General features: G+C 39.9%; 2 long non-coding RNA genes across 2 annotated transcripts in view; both read left to right on the forward strand.

Annotated features, from left to right (window-relative positions):
- Positions 1–14,046, forward strand: part of LOC138815315 (uncharacterized) — an 87,763-nt gene extending 73,717 nt beyond the window's left edge. The window contains exon 4 of the long non-coding RNA XR_011368286.1: positions 13,974–14,046. This is a non-coding gene — a long non-coding RNA (uncharacterized lncRNA). The remainder of the gene's footprint in view (positions 1–13,973) is intronic.
- A 45-nt stretch (positions 14,047–14,091) lies between these two features.
- Positions 14,092–15,470, forward strand: LOC138815319 (uncharacterized). Its single transcript, XR_011368294.1, has 3 exons — positions 14,092–14,180; positions 14,604–14,710; positions 15,449–15,470. It is a non-coding gene; the product is annotated as an uncharacterized lncRNA (long non-coding RNA).
- Positions 15,471–17,088: the final 1,618 nt, after the last annotated feature.

The following is a 17,088-nucleotide window of genomic DNA, read 5'->3' on the forward strand; positions in this document are numbered from 1 at the left end:
ATTTTTTGGATGAATTATTGAAGTTGATTGGACAAAATTTGTTGAGAAATTTTGCATCAATGTTCATCAAAGAAATGGGTCTATAGTTCTCTTTCTTTGATGAGTCCCTGCCTGGTTTGGGGATCTTTTGAAATCTTTTTCAATTTCATTGACGAGTTGAAGGAGTATTCGTGTGAGCTCTGCTTTGAAAGCCTTGTTGAATTCCGTTGTAAAACCATCTGGTCCTGGACTTTTCTTAGCTGGAAGGTCTCTTATTGCTGTTTCTATTTCAATGCTTCATATGGGCCTGTTAAGCTGGTTTAACTCATGTTGGTTTAGTTTTGGCATGTCAATATTTGCTAGAGAAAAGGTCCATTTCTGTCAAGTTCTCAAACTTATTAGCATAAAGTTTTGAGAAGTATTCCCTTATAATGTTCTGAATCTTGGTTGTTCTCATGGTGATGTTTCCATACTCATCTCTGAGTTTATTTATTTGGGTGTGTGCTCGTCTTTTTCTTATAAGATGTGCTAAGGGTCTGTCAATTTTGTTAAGTTTTTCGAAGAACCAACTCTTTGTTTTGTTGATACTTTCTATAGTTTTTGTGGATTCTAATTCATTTAATTCTGATTTAATTTTAATTATTTCTTTCTGTCTACTGGATTTGAGTTTACCTTGCTGCTCTTTTTCAAGGAGGTTTAGATGTGTCATTAAATTGTTGGTTTCAGATCTCTCCAATTTTTGATGTAGGAGCTCAGAGCTATAAACTTGCCTATGAGTACTGCCTTTGCTGTGTCCCAGAGGAGCTGGTAGTTTGTATGTTCATTTTTGTTGAATAGCATGAACATTTGAATTTCCTTTCTAATCTCTTCCATGACCCACTCGTGGTTCAGCATTGTGTTGTTCAGCCTCCATGTGATACCGGACTTTCTTTGGTGGCTTTTGGTGTTGAGTTCTAATTTTATTCCCTTGTGGTCAGAGAGAATGCAAGGTATAACTTCAATGTTTCTGAATTTAGACAGGTTTGCTTTGTGGCCTAAAATGTGGTCTATTTTGGAAAATATTCCATGTGCTGCTGAGAAAAACGTGTATTCTGATGCTGCTGGGTGAAATGTTCGGTAAATGTCTGTTAAGTCTAGTTGATCTATGCAGCTGTTTAGATCTGCGGTTTCTCTGTTGAGTTTTTGCCCAGTTGATCTGTCTAGTGGGGAGAGTGGTGTGTTAAAATCCCCAACAATTAATGTCTTTGGATCTATATGGCATTTGAGGGAAAGTAGTGTTTCTTTGGTAAATTTGGGTGCTCCATTGTTTGTCGAATAGATATTAGAATTGTAATATCCTCCTGAAGGAGAGATCCTTTAATTTGTATGTAGCGACCTTCTTTATCTCTTCTCACGAATTTTAATTTGAAGTCTATTTTATCTGATATTAGGATTGCAACTCCGGCCTGTTTATGGGGTCCATTTGCTTGGTAGATTTTATTCCAGCCTTTAACATTGAAAATGTGTTTGTTTTTATGGGCAAGATGTGACTCCGGAAGGTAGCAGATAGAAGGGTCTTGTTTTTTAATCCAATTAGTTGGTCTATGTCGTTTAATTGGAGAGTTCAGTCCGTTAATGATGATAGAAAGGACTGAGAGGTATTTGGGGGTTCCTGCCATGTTATCCACCTTCTTGGCGCCTGCAAAAACTAGGTTCTTCCTATCGTTCTTGGATTCTCAGTTTGGGTGCAGTTTCTTGGCCTTTATTGTGGTCTTGTTGGTTTTCTATGTATAGGACATCTTTAAGAATCTTTTGTAGGGCTGGTTTGGTGGTGATGTATTGTTTCCATTTTTCTTTGCTATGGAAGGTTTTTATTTGGCCTTCAGTTATGAAGGAGAGTTTAGCTGGGTACAGTATTCTTGGTTGATAGTTGTTTGTTTTTAGGGCATGGCATACATCATTCCAGGCTCTTCTTGCTTTGATTGTCTCTGCTGAGAAATCTGAGGTGATTCTAATTGGTTTCCCTTTATAGGTGATTAATGTTTTCTCCTTGACAGCTTTAAGGATCTTTTCCATGGTCTGAGTTGTTCCTGTGTGGATTATAATGTGACGGTGGGATGTCCTATTCTATTTGGAGTTCAAAAAGCTTCTTGTATCTGAATAGGCCTATCTTTTTGCATGTTTGGGAAGTTCTCTGCTAGGATCCTGTTAAACAAATTTCCTAGACCATTAACTTCTGTTTCTAGGTGCTCCTCTACACCCATTATCCTTAGATTAGGCCTTCTGATGGTGTCTTCCAAGTGTTGGATAGATCTGTCATATTTATTGGACTTGTCTTGGATGGTTGTATGTTCTTTCTCTATAATATCTAGGCTGTTTTCAATCCCCGAGATTCGATCTTCTGCATGGTCTAACCTGCTGTCAAAGCTTTCTACTTTGTTTTTTATCTCTTTTCCTTCTAATTGGTCAGCTTTGATGGCTTCAAATTCTTTGTTGAAGCTTTGTTTTAGATCTTGTATGAAGTTCTTTACTTCCTTAATTTGGTGTTCAGTGTTTATTCTCAAATCACTTAGTTGATTGCTTATGATTTCCTTGTACTCCCATTCCTTCTGTTGGGCTCCATTCAGCATTCCCTTTGTGGTCTCCCTGACTTCCTTCAGCTCTTTGTTAATGGATTCCATGAATGCCTTTAGTGATCTTTGTGTATTCTCTTCCTGCTCTCTCAATTCCTGCATTACACTTTGATTAGCTTCCTCCCGTTCGTGGGAGTCCTGTAGTTCTCTTTGAGTGTTCTCAGCCTGCTCACACCATTCCTGCCTTTCTCTTTGAGTATTCTCAAGCTGCTCACGCAAATCCTTTATCAATTTTTGAGTAGCTTCCTCATGCTTGTGATATTCCTGTATAAACTTTTGGATTGCCTCCTCTGTCTCCCTATCACGCTCATACAGAGTCCTTTTTATGTTTTCAATCTTTTCCTTTATTATGTTTTCAATCTTTTCCTTTATCATGTTTGCCAGCAGTGTTTGTAGAGCTATTTAGAAATTGTCCTCTGGATTATTCATTATCTGTTCTGTCCCCTGATTATCAAGATTGGGAATTGAGATACCCGGATTTGCCATTTTTTTGTGTTTTTCCGGCTTACTCTGCCCATTTGAGATGAAAATAGCACCAGTTTTGTGCTAGAACACTATCTTAAGGCAAGCATCAACCAAAGTCTGAATTTGTACACTCAATAGTCTACAGATACAATCTAGTTCAACAGATACATCTATTCAACATCAAACAACTATACATTAATGGGCTACGAACTGCAAAGAAGAATTTGGAAGACCAGAAATTATTAGGGTTAGGGAGAGATATGGATAAAAATTAGGAATAGATTGATGTGGGGAGGCTCAGAGAGAGTTTACTAAGTCCTAATCTCAAAGCAGGAAATAGGTAGGGTAGGATGAAAATAGAGAGGGAGAAAAAAAGAAGAAAGGGAAAGAGAAAAGAAAAGAGACCAGAAGAAATAGAAAAGTAAAAATTAATAAAATTATGTAGATCCGATAACTATCTATTTAGAGAAGAAGGTGAATATATTGAGAGAAGGGGAGGGACATAAAGGAGATGTGAAAAACCTAAAAATAAAAATGCTTAAAATATTATATAGGTATAAAGAGGTAGTACTGCTATTAAGGAATTTAAGTCTTAGAGGTTTTGAATTGAGTGATAAATTTCTGGATTAAGTGTGTACACAATGGGGGATAAGGTCTAATAGTCAACTAAGGGTTTATCTGAGGATGTGCAGGACAAGAATTAAGTCACATAAAGAAGAACGAAAGAGAAGAGAACGTGAAAAGGATAAGAAAAGAAGAAAAAAGATGAGAAGTTCAGTGGAGGTAAACAAAAAAGAAAGAGATAATTAAAATAGAAAAAAGAGAGAAAGAAAACAAAAAAAGAAAGAAAAACGCACACTCACGTATCCCTAAAATAAAAATTATAAGAGGAAAAAAAATTTCTGGAAAACAATTTTTTTTCAAAAAAGGCAAAAATTAAGGATTAAAAAAAGTTTTGGAAAAGAAAAAAAAAATTTATATAAGGTACCAAAAAAAATTTTTTTAAAGAAGAAGAAGAAGAAGAAGAAGAAGAAGAAGAAGAAGAAGAAGAAGAAGAAGAAGAAGAAGAAGAAGAAGAAGAAGAAGAAGAAGAAGAAGAAGAAGAAGAAGAAGAGAAGAAGAAGAAGAAGAAGAAGAAAAGTTCTTTGATTTTTTTTGGGAGGGGTGGGAAAAATCCTGTATCTCCCTTGTGTCTGTAGCCAGCCTTTTGTTGGAGTCTCTGGTCTGCTTGTGGTCCTGTGGCTTGGTTGGTTTCTTAAGTCAGTTTGTTCGAACAGGCAGACAAATGCTCTGCTTTACCCAGGATTTGGCGATCCTCCTCCCAGGTTAGTTCATTTGGAGGCAGATCTACTTCGAGTATCACAAAAGAGGGGGATGCAGTGATGAGGCTAGGTTCTGGGTAGAGTTGAGGCCTTTCAACAGACAGTAGCTTTTCCCGGGGGCTAGTTTTTGAAAAACTCACAGAGCCCAGCCTGGAGCCATTCTCAGGGTTTCTGTTTACTGAATTTCAATTGATTGTTGAGGCTGCTAGAGGAAGGGGCAGCCTCTGGCTCTGATTACCCAGTGAAGAAAGTCACTCCTAGGGCTGGTGCCCGAGCTGTGTGACTTTTCCCTGGGTGGAGCTGAGTCTGGCAGTTCAAGTTAGGTTCTTGTGACCTGCTAAATGACTCTAGATTTCTTCCAATGCCTGAGTTGGAGCTAGCAGCTCCACTGAGCTTTGTCGGTATCCAAGATGGAGATCTCTGGTGCTGGGAGTAGGGGTGGCCTTCCCTCCTCTGCTCCCTGAGAAGGAGTGAAGATGTCAGGCTTCTACTCATGCCGAGTCTTGGTTCCTGGGTTGTCTCTGGTCTGCAAACTGCAGGATGAAGATGTCCACTCCTTGTCAGTTCTTGCTGGTGTTGAGTAGAATCCGCTCACCTGCTGCGTCTGGCTTCTTCATCCCAGACTCTCTGTGGCTCAGGTATGGCTCCTGTGCTCACCCGCCGCCACCTCCACAGCTGCCGCTGCCGCGGCAGCTGCTGGCAAGAGCTCAGAAGTGTCTCCTTGCCTGGGTTTCCCCTCTCTGGCCTAACTCTCTGTCCTGTGATGGCACACTTGGTGTAATTCTCTGGCTTAAGACTGTTCACTGGAACTCTAAAACTGCTTTCTATGGGAGAGCTTGCTTAGATTCCAGCTTCTCCTCCGCCATCTTCCTGGAACACCCCCCCCAAGTTAGGGTGTTTCTAATGAGTGGCTGCTTCCAAGTTCTTTCAAAAGGAGAACAGATATTATCTAAAGAATATCCATAAAAGGATATTTTGCCAAGCTAGGGTGTACTAAAGGCTCTTGACCAATCATGCACATCTCTAGAGACACAGGTTCCATTCCTACTCACCAGCTCTAAGGCATGTAAACAAGGACTTCTCCCTCTTTTTCTTGGTCTCATGGGTCATGCATTCCTCCATCTGAATTTGTAAGCTCCAGAAGAATATATAAGCAGAAGAGCAAGTCTGAAGAGGGCATGTTTAGCTTGACATACTGTGTAAGTTCTTTCAGGGTTTCTTGGTTCTTGTGGTCATAGAAATCATCAGGGCAGAAGAGCATCCTCATAGGGAAGATGGAACAAATCATGCTGTGGGCATATTGGTGATAAGGAAAATGAGAGCCCGCCCTCCCCATCCTGAGCCTTGTACTAAAGCATTTTTCTGGCAGGACGTGCATTTTGGGAAGTGGGAAGAGACTCCTGCAAGCAGGATGTTCCTCACAACCCACTTCTAGGAATTTCTCAAATACAATCCTCTATAATTCTGCATGTGCTAGGAAGAGAAAGTTGTTTCCCCACTGAATCTGACTTGTTATACACAGTCCTCCTTGTCATCCATGAGAGTCCAAAACCACAAACACATCCACAACTGTGTAATCTGCTATCCACTGAAGTGGCAAGCCTCAACCCCCTGGTAAAAATCACAACTGGTGTGCAAAGAAGAAAGTTGACTTTGATTCAGAAACCTCAAAGATACCCAGTTTTCAAGGACTGAACTTATCTTTGTGCCAACATCCACTTACTTCTTCATCTTTTTCATCTTCCTCCCAGTTACAGTAGAAGGATCTATACCAATGGAAGGGGAGGAGGATGCTAACTCTATGCTTCTCCTTTTCTGAACTAACAGGACACACATGGGACTGGCTAAGTCCCAAATGGCAATGTAAACATGACAGACAAAAAGTGGAGGTATGTCTATACAATTTCAAGGAAATTCTGTGAGGATGTTTATATGCATCTGTCCAAATAAGTGCACAATGGCTCATGCCTCTAATCCTACTAATCAGGAGGGTGAGATCTGAGGATCACAGTTTGAACCCAGTCTAGTTTGTAAAATTCTAAAGACACTTATCTTCAAGTAACCAGTCCAAGGCCAGACCTGGAACTGGGGCTCAAATGGTAGAGTGCTAGGAATGGGACAGCACTCAGGCCCCAAATTCAAGTTGCATCCTTGCTTCTTTCTATATTCCCTCAAAGGCCTACAAGATAGTGATTTCCTAGGTGAGGGTGGACTTTGGGTGGGGCTGACTCATTTCTTTAATCCTAGTCTCTCAGCAAGCAAACTGCTAAGGCTCCACTAGCTCCTGAGGCAAATGAAATATTCTGGCAGCCCAGTCCTAAAGAATTAACTTGGAGTGCACTTCTTTGTCTCAAGCCAATTTCCTGTGATAAGACCTCAGTGAAACAGTTTCAGAGAAGTATCAAGTATTCCAATAATCTGCCGGGGGGGGGGGTATCATCAGCCCTGGGTTTGAAAGAAGAACACTCATTTTTTAAACAGAATATCCAGCAACTGCTCCATTGTTCCCAATTCTCTATAGTGGTGGAGGAAGTTTCCAACACAGAAGAAATCACCTTTCTGGTAGGCAGGGAACAGGTCCATTGCCAACATTTACAACAAGCCTGAATCCAAGCTGCATATATTATAAGGCACATTCAGGTTTTGGGCTGACTCATTGTCACACTGAGGTGGTAAAAAGAGTGGATCTTTGAAACATGGAAAATGGAGTACACTTCAAAGTGAGTAACAGAGTGGATTGAAAAGTGCATAGTAAATTTTTCTCAGTATACACATATAAAAGCACACAAGAAGAAGGTTGTACTGTAGGCTAGGATGAGATTAAATAGGTTTCCTGTCATACTTACACCTGGCCTGAGTTGCCTTGTGATTCCCTTGGTTTATTTTATAAAAAGGCCTGAGACATTGGATTCATGGTTTGGCACTGATCCAATGTCTGTATCATCGAGTGCAGCACTCATACCACTCATGCCTGAGACCTGAGTCTCTTGAACTTTGAAAACAACACAGGAACATCTTTCTTGTTCCCGAGCTACAGGCCACGTGAGCTGGCTTGAGCTGACTGTCGGTTACAGTTGCCTGTCTCTCAGAGTTCCATATTCTATTCCATTGTAAGGGAGGCAGTGTCATCTCTCAGAGCCCAATGATCAGAGTTGCTTGCTCACATAAGAACATTCCAAAGACAACCTGGAGGCTGAAATCTCCCCTCCAACATCACTCTGTACACATGTGGACATGATCAAATCCAAACATCCTCAGCTAGGCCTACAAGCCAGCATGATCTCAGCCACAAGGAACCCTTCCTAGGTCAGACCCATGCCTTATTTGTCACTATTCCTTTCATCCTTCACAAATCATTTTGCCTCTCAGGGCCTTCTCAGCCTGCCATTTGATTCTTGGATGTATTTTTGACATCTACTTCTTAGGACATTGTTAGGTTTTTATTTCCTAATCTTCTGTTTGCTCTTGAAGCCCGTGTGTGCTGTCATGTGGAAAATCGTACAAGTATTGAAAAACAAACCTTACACCTATAGTCAGACATTTTTATGGGTGTTCATTCTTGTAAGATAAAAGACTATTCTTGATAATTTTCTCATATCTTATGACAGAGGTGAGGGGGAGAAGGGAAGAGGTGCTGCATTGTCTTCTCATAATTCAAAATACAATAGTTGAAGGAATGTAAGATTTAAAGATAAAAGCTATTTTCCTGTCCTTTTTATAAGCTAGTCGTTTATAAAGTATTCCTCACTAAAGTCTTGTCATCTGTGTCCCACGAACTATCCTCCTCATTCAAAATAATCAGGAAAAACTTTCACAAATAAGTGGGCTGTTGTCTAATCTCCGGATAAGAATTTAAGATATAACATTGCCTGCGAATCTGTGTGTGTACATGTGTGTGGGAGGGTGTGTGAATGTATGTGAATGTGTGTTTGTGCATATGTGTGTTTTAGGACTTGAACTCAAGGGCTATATGACATTCCCGAGCATCATTCCCTTGAGTGTAGTGCTCTAACAATTGTGCCACAGTTCCACTGCAAGTTTTCTGTAGTGAACTGGAGAGGAGAGACTCATAAAATTTCCTGCTCAGGCTGTCTGAACTAAATCTCAGGTCTCAACCTCCTGATTAGCTAGAGTTCTAATTATGAGCCTCCAGAACCTGGTGATAAAACTGTTACTGGCGGCAGTGGGGTTGCAAGTTTCAGTCCAGCTTCATAACATTCTATATCATAAAACAGCAACAGTAAAAACCTATATCAAAATACAATAATAAGATATACTTAGAATACAATTTAGTGATATAGTCTGCTAGCATAACTTTCAGGAATCTGTGTTCTTAATGATTTAGCATCACAAAACCAGACAAAATGAGATAATTTCAGTAGACTCTCCAAATTTTTTAATCCATCATATAATAATTTCAAAACATTATAATAAACTGGAAAACATTCATACTTATTAGGAGAATGTAAAAAAGATAAACGATGGCAGATTATGAAATGGAACATTCTACACTGCAGGAAAATTATTGTCATGATGGATATGTGGTGGTATTGTCATCGTGAATATATGATAATGTTCTTCAGAGCAGCAATAGATAAATATATATTTACTAAATATAGTCTAATTTGTCTCGATCTCTATCAACTTCCAATCTTCTACTGCACATTATCAGTTTATTCATGTTTATGGTATATTCCAAAATAACTAGCAGAGTCAGGTTACCAAATTCATTAGCTTCAATGTTTTAGGAGATAAACCTACTAATTATATTGACTATTTAATATATTAAACATGTAGTGTGCTATCATTGTACTCTCTAAGTATGTACCTACAATTCTTCAAAGTGAAACGGAATACAAGGTTTTGCCTGTAAAGCTAGCTATTTGGGACATCAGTTTCAGACCAGTGTAGTTTTACCTTCAATGCTCCCAAAACCTAGCTATGCGTAATGGAATACATCTATCATCTCATGTCCATGGGGAGCTGAGAGCAGGAGGACTTCAATTTCATGCCATACTAGGCAAGAACTTCCATATGGCTCCATCTCAACCAAAGAAGGTTCAACACTGGCAGCACCTATAACCCCCACCTAGGTGAAAATAAAAATAAGAGCAATGTAGTATAAGAAACAAACAGTATTAAAACATGCTAATACAAACCATCATAAACAACACACGTAGTTCTTGTTTCTTATACCTGTAATCCTACCTATAGCTAGGATTATATATGTGAGCCAGAGGCACCAAGCAGTTCATCATTTTAAAAATGACTATTTGAAGCCAGGAGCCAGTGTCTCATGCCTGTAATCCCAGCTACTCATGATTCTGAGATATGAGGATCACAGTTTAAAGACAGCCCAGGAAGAAAAGTCCCCATAAGACTCTAATCTCCAATTAATTACTGAAAAAGCAAATGTGGCTTTGTGGCTCAATTGATAGAGTGCTAACTAACTTGAGCTCAGAATCTCAGAGACAGTGTCCAGGTCCTGAGTTCAAGCCCCACAACTGACAAAAAAAAGCATTTTAATGTCTGAATTTTTTTATTGTGAAAATACAGTACAGAGGGATTACAACTACATGGGCAAGATAATGAGAACATTTCGTATCAAGCATTGTAGCCTCCTCTGTTTCCCCTTACCATCCCTTCCCATCCTCCCTCAATCCTCCCACCTAATCCTCCCCCCAACCAAAGTTATAAAGTTCATTTTCGACATAACAACTTGTATATATCATTGTTGCAATGGGTCCACCTGTATCCCTATTTAAACGATTTGTTTTTGCCCTTCCCCTATACAAATTTTACCAACATCAAATACAGTGAAAGCAGGGGTAAAGCCGTGGGGGAGGGACATGCAAAGCAACAAAGAAATAATCTTATAAATAAATGTGTTAGAAAAAAATCGCATGAAAGAAAAAAAACATTTGAATACATATCTTAGGGTTCATTTCCCTAACATCAAATTATCTGACCTTTTCTGCTTGACTCAAACATATACTAGTTACTGCAAAAAAGGGAAAACATGGGACCTATATTTCTTTGGGCCTGGCTTACTTCACTTAATATAATTTTTTTCTAAGTCTTTCCATTTCCTAACAAATGGGGCAATGTCATTCTTTCTGATGGAGGCAAAGAATTCCATTGTGTATATATACCACACTTTCTTGATCCATTCATCTATTGAGGGGCATCTGGGTTGGTTCCATATCTTAACCATGGTAAATAATGCTGCAATAAATTGTCGTACTGGTAGCTTTAGTGTGATCTTGTTTGTAAACATTTGGGTAAATGCCCAAAAGTGGGATTGCTGGGTCATAGGGGAGCTCTATGTGGAGTCTTTTGAGGAACCTCCATACTACTTTCCAAAGTGGTTGAACAAGTTTACACTCCCACCAACAATGCAGTAAGGTTCCCTTCTCTCCACATTCCCTCCAGCATCTGTTGTTATTTAGAGTTCTTGATTTTTGCCATTCTAACTGGGGTGAGGTGGTGTCTCAATGTTGTTTGAATTTGCATTTCTTTTTTGGCTAGGGAGGTTGAGCATTTCTTCATGTGTCTATTGGCCATGCTTCTTTCCTCTTCAGAGAAGTTTCTCTTTAAGTCTTTAGCCCACTTATTTATGAGGCAGTTGTTTCTTTGAGGATCTGTTGTTGGGGGATTTAATTTTTTGAGTTCCAGGTATATTTTAGATATGAGACCCTTGTTTGTTGTATGGCTAGTGAAGATCTCCCAACCCGTGGGCTTTCTATTGATCTTACTAGCTAAATCCTTTGCCATGCAGAAGCTCTCCAATTTCATGCAATCCCAATTGTCCAACCTTTCTTTGATTTGTTGTGTTTCCAGGTCTCTATTAAGAAAATTTTGGCCTGTGCCAAGGAGACCTAGAGTTTCTCCTATTCCATCCTGTAATGTTTTCAGAGTGTTTGCTTTGACTCTGACGTCTTTGATCCATTTGGAATTGATTCTGGTGCAGGGTGATATATAAGGATCTAGCTTTAGTTTTCTACAAGTAGTTAATCAATTTTGCCAGCATCTAATGTCTGAATTTCTTGTGAACTAAAATGAAAGCTGTGGTATACAATTCTACAGACTACTGCAGATTTAATTATATTTGTAGTTAGAAAAAGTAGCAGCACTTGAACAAAAGACATTTTTTTCATAAACTAGGGCAGACTGGTCTCTAATTGGAGGACATTGCTACACTCATACGTAGTACTTTTTGGTTGTTTTTTGTTTTGTTTTTAGAACAGGACGAGTGAACTTCTTTCTGCCAGTGGCCATTTGGGTATGTCTGACTTCATTCACAGGCCATGCAGAATTAACAGTAAAGACAGGACAAAGTCAACTGGCAGTAAACTTACTTGTCTTTATGCCATGTTCCAAATAATTTGATTAGCGTATATGTCCCTATAGCCTATAGTTTCCTATTCCTGCCTTCCTCAAAATACAAGCATTTCCACCAGTTCAGATTTGAGCCAGGCAATATTCAGTATTAGTGCAAGAGTCGAGGAAAATTGTAACACAACCAGGGAAGCATGCAACCAACACTTCAGTAGCTGGACACTGGGAATTCAGGCCTATAATCCGAGCTACTCAGGAGGCTGATGATCACAGTTCAAAGCCAGCTCCAGTGAGAAAATCTGTAAGACCCTTCTCTCCAATTAACAATCAAAAATCCATAAAGGGAACCGGGGCTCCAGAGGTAGAGTAGCCTTGATTACAAAACCTCAAGGGCAGCACCCAATTCTGAGTTCAAGCTGCAAGTCAGGCACAAAAACAAAAACAATCAAAAACAACAACAACAAAAAAACAGAAACTGGGAGAAAGCTAAGGAAAGGATAGCATTGCCTACAAGAAAAATGTACACATTACATGTTTTGTGAAATGGTAAACTCACTGTACACACCTGAGTAACAATTACATTTAAAAAAGAATGTGGGAAATTCCAAAGCCATAGGGCCTTATGATGTGCATCTGCTTTCCAGAATTTCAAATCCCATCATCTGAGCAGGTATCACATAGCCCAGGGTGATTAGAAAGTATGAAGGCAGAGATCTTTTCAGATTGGCCCAGCAAATCTTTGATTACTTTAAGCAAAAAAAGAAAAGAAAGCAAACCAAACAAAATAAACTTTAAGGTTAATTATGCTGCTATTAAAGATTCAGATGTTGGTACACTTTGTAGAGGGAAAGGGAAAATACAAATTCTTCATATAAGGATACAGGTGGACTCATTGCAACAATGAGATGTACAACACATTATGTCAAAAAACGAACTTTACAATTTTGGCGTGGGAGGTGGGAGATGGGAAGGGATGGGAAGGGGAAACAAAGGAGGAGGCAACAATGTTTCATAAGAAATGTACTCATTATCTTGCTCATGTAATTGTAACTTCTCTGTACGTTATTTTCACAATTTAAAAAATTGAAAAAAAAAAGATTTCAGGCAGATTTATACTGGTAAATGATGAGTTAGTACATATGTTTTGTAGATACTGAACTCAAATGTGTCAGAAAAATATCCTTGGATTCATAACTAGAAACTGTGAAGTGTAAGGTATATTAATTAGGTAAGTTTCATTAGGTAGCCAATGAAGAAAACAACACATGGTATTCAGTCAGGTAAATTAGTTTATTTTTATGTATTGATTTATTTTTGGTCCAGTTGTGGGGCCTGAACTCTGGGCCTGGGCGCTGTCCCTCAGCTCTTCAGCTCAAGGTTAGCTCTACCACTTGAGCCACAGTGCCACTTCCAGCTTTTTTCTTTTTGCTTATTTGGTGCTGAGGAATCGAACCCAGGGCCCCATGCATGCAAGGCAAGTGCTCTACCACTGAGCCACTTTCCCAGCCCCTAAAGTAGTTTATTTACTGAACTGCTGCCCATGCCATACATGGTGGAGAGGCATGTAGAAAAGGGGGGGGGTGTTGGTGACCCAACCTAGGGCCAAGTCGTATCTAAGCCAAAGACCAGATGAGGTATGCCCAGGTTGGGGAAAAGTCTGACCACATTGGATCTGGATGTGACCTCGGGGCCTGGGACTCTCCTCTGGTCAGATGGAAAGTGTGACCAGTAGCTGACCAGGTTGTGACTTAATGGGGGGGAGGGGTGAGGTGGCTGCCTTCAGGAGTCCCAGATAACTAGGTAACACATAAAGGGTGGAAACTTAGCAAAGAAGTGGGGAGGTGTCTGCATAGGGTCTGCATGGCCTGGGGCAGACCTAATACCAAATACAAGTAGTACCTCTGCCATGTAATTCCTGACTCCAAACCATTCATTCTCAATCATTTCTTCCTTCCTTCCTTCCTTTCTTCCTTCCTTCCTTCCTTCCTTCCTTCCTTCTTTCTTTCTTTCCTTCCTTCTTTGTTCCTTTGTTCGTTTGTTCATTCCTTCCTTCCTTTCTTTTCTCTCCCCATCTCTCCTCTCTCCCTCTCTCTACCAATCTCTCCTCTCCTTCACTAAACCTCCCTCTCTCCCCTACCCCAGTATTCTCAACTCTCAAATAATGAACACTTGCTGAATTGAACTCACAAGCTGGGAAGAGTAGCTCAATGGGCAAATATGAAATTTAGTTTAATGTTTCCTTACATCTCTACCACAGATCACTGGAATCAAATAATGTACACTCAGCAGCATGCCATCTCAAGCTATTTGGAGGAGGAAAGCAAGCATGTTTTCACTGCATTCTATGAGGTCCACTCTGGGAAGGTGGGGCAGACTCCTCCCTCCTTTTGGCTAAATCTTAGCCCAGTTTCTGCATCAGAAGAGGTGACTGCCTCGAAGTGAACCAGTTACCTAAGTGACTCAGGTACTGGGCAGAAACCTAGCCTCTTGTGATACTGAGATTAATGGCATGATTCAACATGATTCACTAGTTTGTTGAGGCTGGGACTTCCTAAATTTTTGGTTAGGCTATGTTCAAATTGTGATCTATTTATTTCTGATTGCTAACCATGATTATAGATGTGAGCCAGTACATCAGATCATTCAAAGTCCTTTATCATGCATGGAAGACATGAGGTTTCCCAAATGACATACCAGTTGACAGACAGCAAAATAAGTCATTAATTCTGGTTAAGATGTGTTTTTAATGTGAAACAAAATTTACTTAGCAAAATATGACTACTGTGATTATACTTTTAAACTTACCCTACATTTTAATATCAAATCACCTATATTAGCCAATGATTAACTCAAATTACCGGTAATCATTTATTTCTGTCTTCTACAGATAGGCAGAACTGGATCACACACTATTAACTAAAGTGGTAGAATTTGAGAAGATCACACTTCTGAGACATTCTAGGAAGGAAAGTATCACCCATATCCACCTACTAGGTAGGGATATTGGAATGCAATTATGATCCCTGCTTTTTAGGCTAGGTGCAAAAATTGCTAATCTATGAGTAAAGTAACTTAAACAAAAAGGATTGGTGTAGTGACTCCAGTGGTGGAGTACCTGTCTGGCAAACACAACATCAAAACTCAAATCAACTTCCTAAAATTAAAATATGAAAAAGAAAGAACGAACAACTCATGTTGAACATGTGTTCAATGTAAAGATTTACAATAAATTATTGTAGTTATAATACCATCATTTATTTCTAGGGACAAACACATTTTGTGTCAAGCCTAAATGAAAAAATAACACACTATATACGCTTTGTATATGCTTTGGTAAAACACAGGTCTGGCTTACAATGGTGAACCCTTAAGTTTGCATGTGCAGTGGTGTTGCAGGGTTGTTAAAGTTTATGGAAGTCCATCTTTTTGATGAACTTAACATGAAATTACCTAACCAAACAGTTCACTGGACGGATACTGCTGATACACACACACACACACACACACACACACACACACACACACACACACACACACACACACACACATGTATGTGTTTATATATTAAGTGATACATGAATAAAATTAATGATGAATAAACTCAGTGAACAGATACCTTTCCCAAATAATTATTTTACCTGAATAAATTCATGTCTTAAACTCTCCAATTACACTTACATAGCTGCTGATTCCCATCAGCTTTTTTATGATACTTTTTTCTTTGTTTTTCAGATGAAAAAACCTGCCAATAAATATACCTGTATGACATTCCTTTCTTTAAAAAATGAAAATGATGTTGTGTAATCTGGTTGTTTATGTGTCATCAAAATAATTTTTTATAATTTCAAGTACATATTGTCTTAGACTTGGATCTCACTCATTTTCTTCCAATAATACCTATAGGAAGGGGAAAATGAAGGATCATTCTGTTACTTTGTGAGCTTCTGTTATTAATCATTGCAATAAGTATTATGAAAATGAAACTCTGAAATTATTTGGAGATTATTTGTAAGTTACCTTTCTACACACTCATGCTACTCCCTCAACTAAATCACAGAACTTAAAATAAGTAACATTTTAGCTGGGAGCCAGTAGCTGATGTCTGTAATCCTAGCTACTCAGGAGCTAAGATCTGAGTATGGTAGTTCAAAGCTAGCCTTAGCAGGAAATCTGTGACACTCTTACCTCCAATTAACAGCCAGAAAAACTGAAGTGGCCCTGTGGCTCAAGTGGTAAAGTGCTAGCCTTGATCTTAAGAGCTTAGGGACAGTGCCCAGGCCCATGACCATGAAAAAGAAAAACAAAAAAGGAAAAACAGGGGGGAAGCAACATTTTAAAGCTTATGTATAAGGGGGGACCAAGATGGCGACGGGCAGTAGGGAAACGCCACAGCTCTCTCCAACCAAAAAGAGAGTTCGAGTTCCAACGCTTAATCTCCCCAAGAGACAGAAAACAACAAAAAGATGAACACTCAGAGAAAAACCAGAGGTGGAAAATAACAAAAAAGAAAGAGAGGAAAAGAAGAATTTCAGAACAGAAAAAAGCGAAGACCCCTCCCCCAACCTTTACTGGCCGCGCTCCAGGCTGGGGCCGGAACCAGGCCCGGGGATCCAGCGCCTGAACAACACGACCAACTCCTCCCAACTGAAGTAAAAAGCTGAGCATACGCCTCAACAGAGGGGAGAAAACCAGGAAACAACACTCCCCGGGAAGCACGCCTGTGACAACAAAAGACCTGGAGGCCCAGGACAAGAGAAGCACAAACACCACCAAAACTCCACCCATATACACTAGACTGGGAATTGGGCAACACAGGCTGCCAGCACCTGATAGTAAGCAGGAGCTCAGACTGTTAAGGTGGCTCAGAAATAGAGTGATAGTCTTGGAGTATGAGGCTCTGGATCTGATTCCTCAGCATCACAAAAGCAAAAAGGGTCAGAAGTGGTGCTGTGGCTCAAATGGTAGGGTGCCAGCCTTGAGCTGAAGAGCTGAGGGACAGCACCCAAACCTAGAGTTCAAGCCCACAACCAGCCCAAAACAAACAAACAAAAACGCATCAGGAGTCCATAGCAGACTCCAGTATTTGGGAGAGTGCATCCAGAGCATCTGTTCTTCAAAAGAGCACCCGTAGGAGCAAACACAAGCGGTCTAGACTGCTCAACCCTTCCAAAGGCGGGAACTGCCAGCAATCTACAGCAGAGAGCTGAGAATCCTAAGTAGGTCAGAATAGCAGCTGGAAATAGGCTCCCAACAGAACCCAGATCAGGCACAGACTCTCTCTACCAATATAGAATCAGCAACCAAGCAAAGACAGACACACCAAAACAAAATTGAAGAGCAGTCTCCTGAACCCCCATGCGAAAATCACAGAG

The sequence above is a fragment of the Dipodomys merriami genome, unplaced genomic scaffold (genome assembly GCF_024711535.1).
Source record: "Dipodomys merriami isolate MVZ:Mamm:240054 unplaced genomic scaffold, mDipMer1.0.p SCAF_1086, whole genome shotgun sequence".
Classification (NCBI taxonomy): domain Eukaryota; kingdom Metazoa; phylum Chordata; class Mammalia; order Rodentia; family Heteromyidae; genus Dipodomys; species Dipodomys merriami.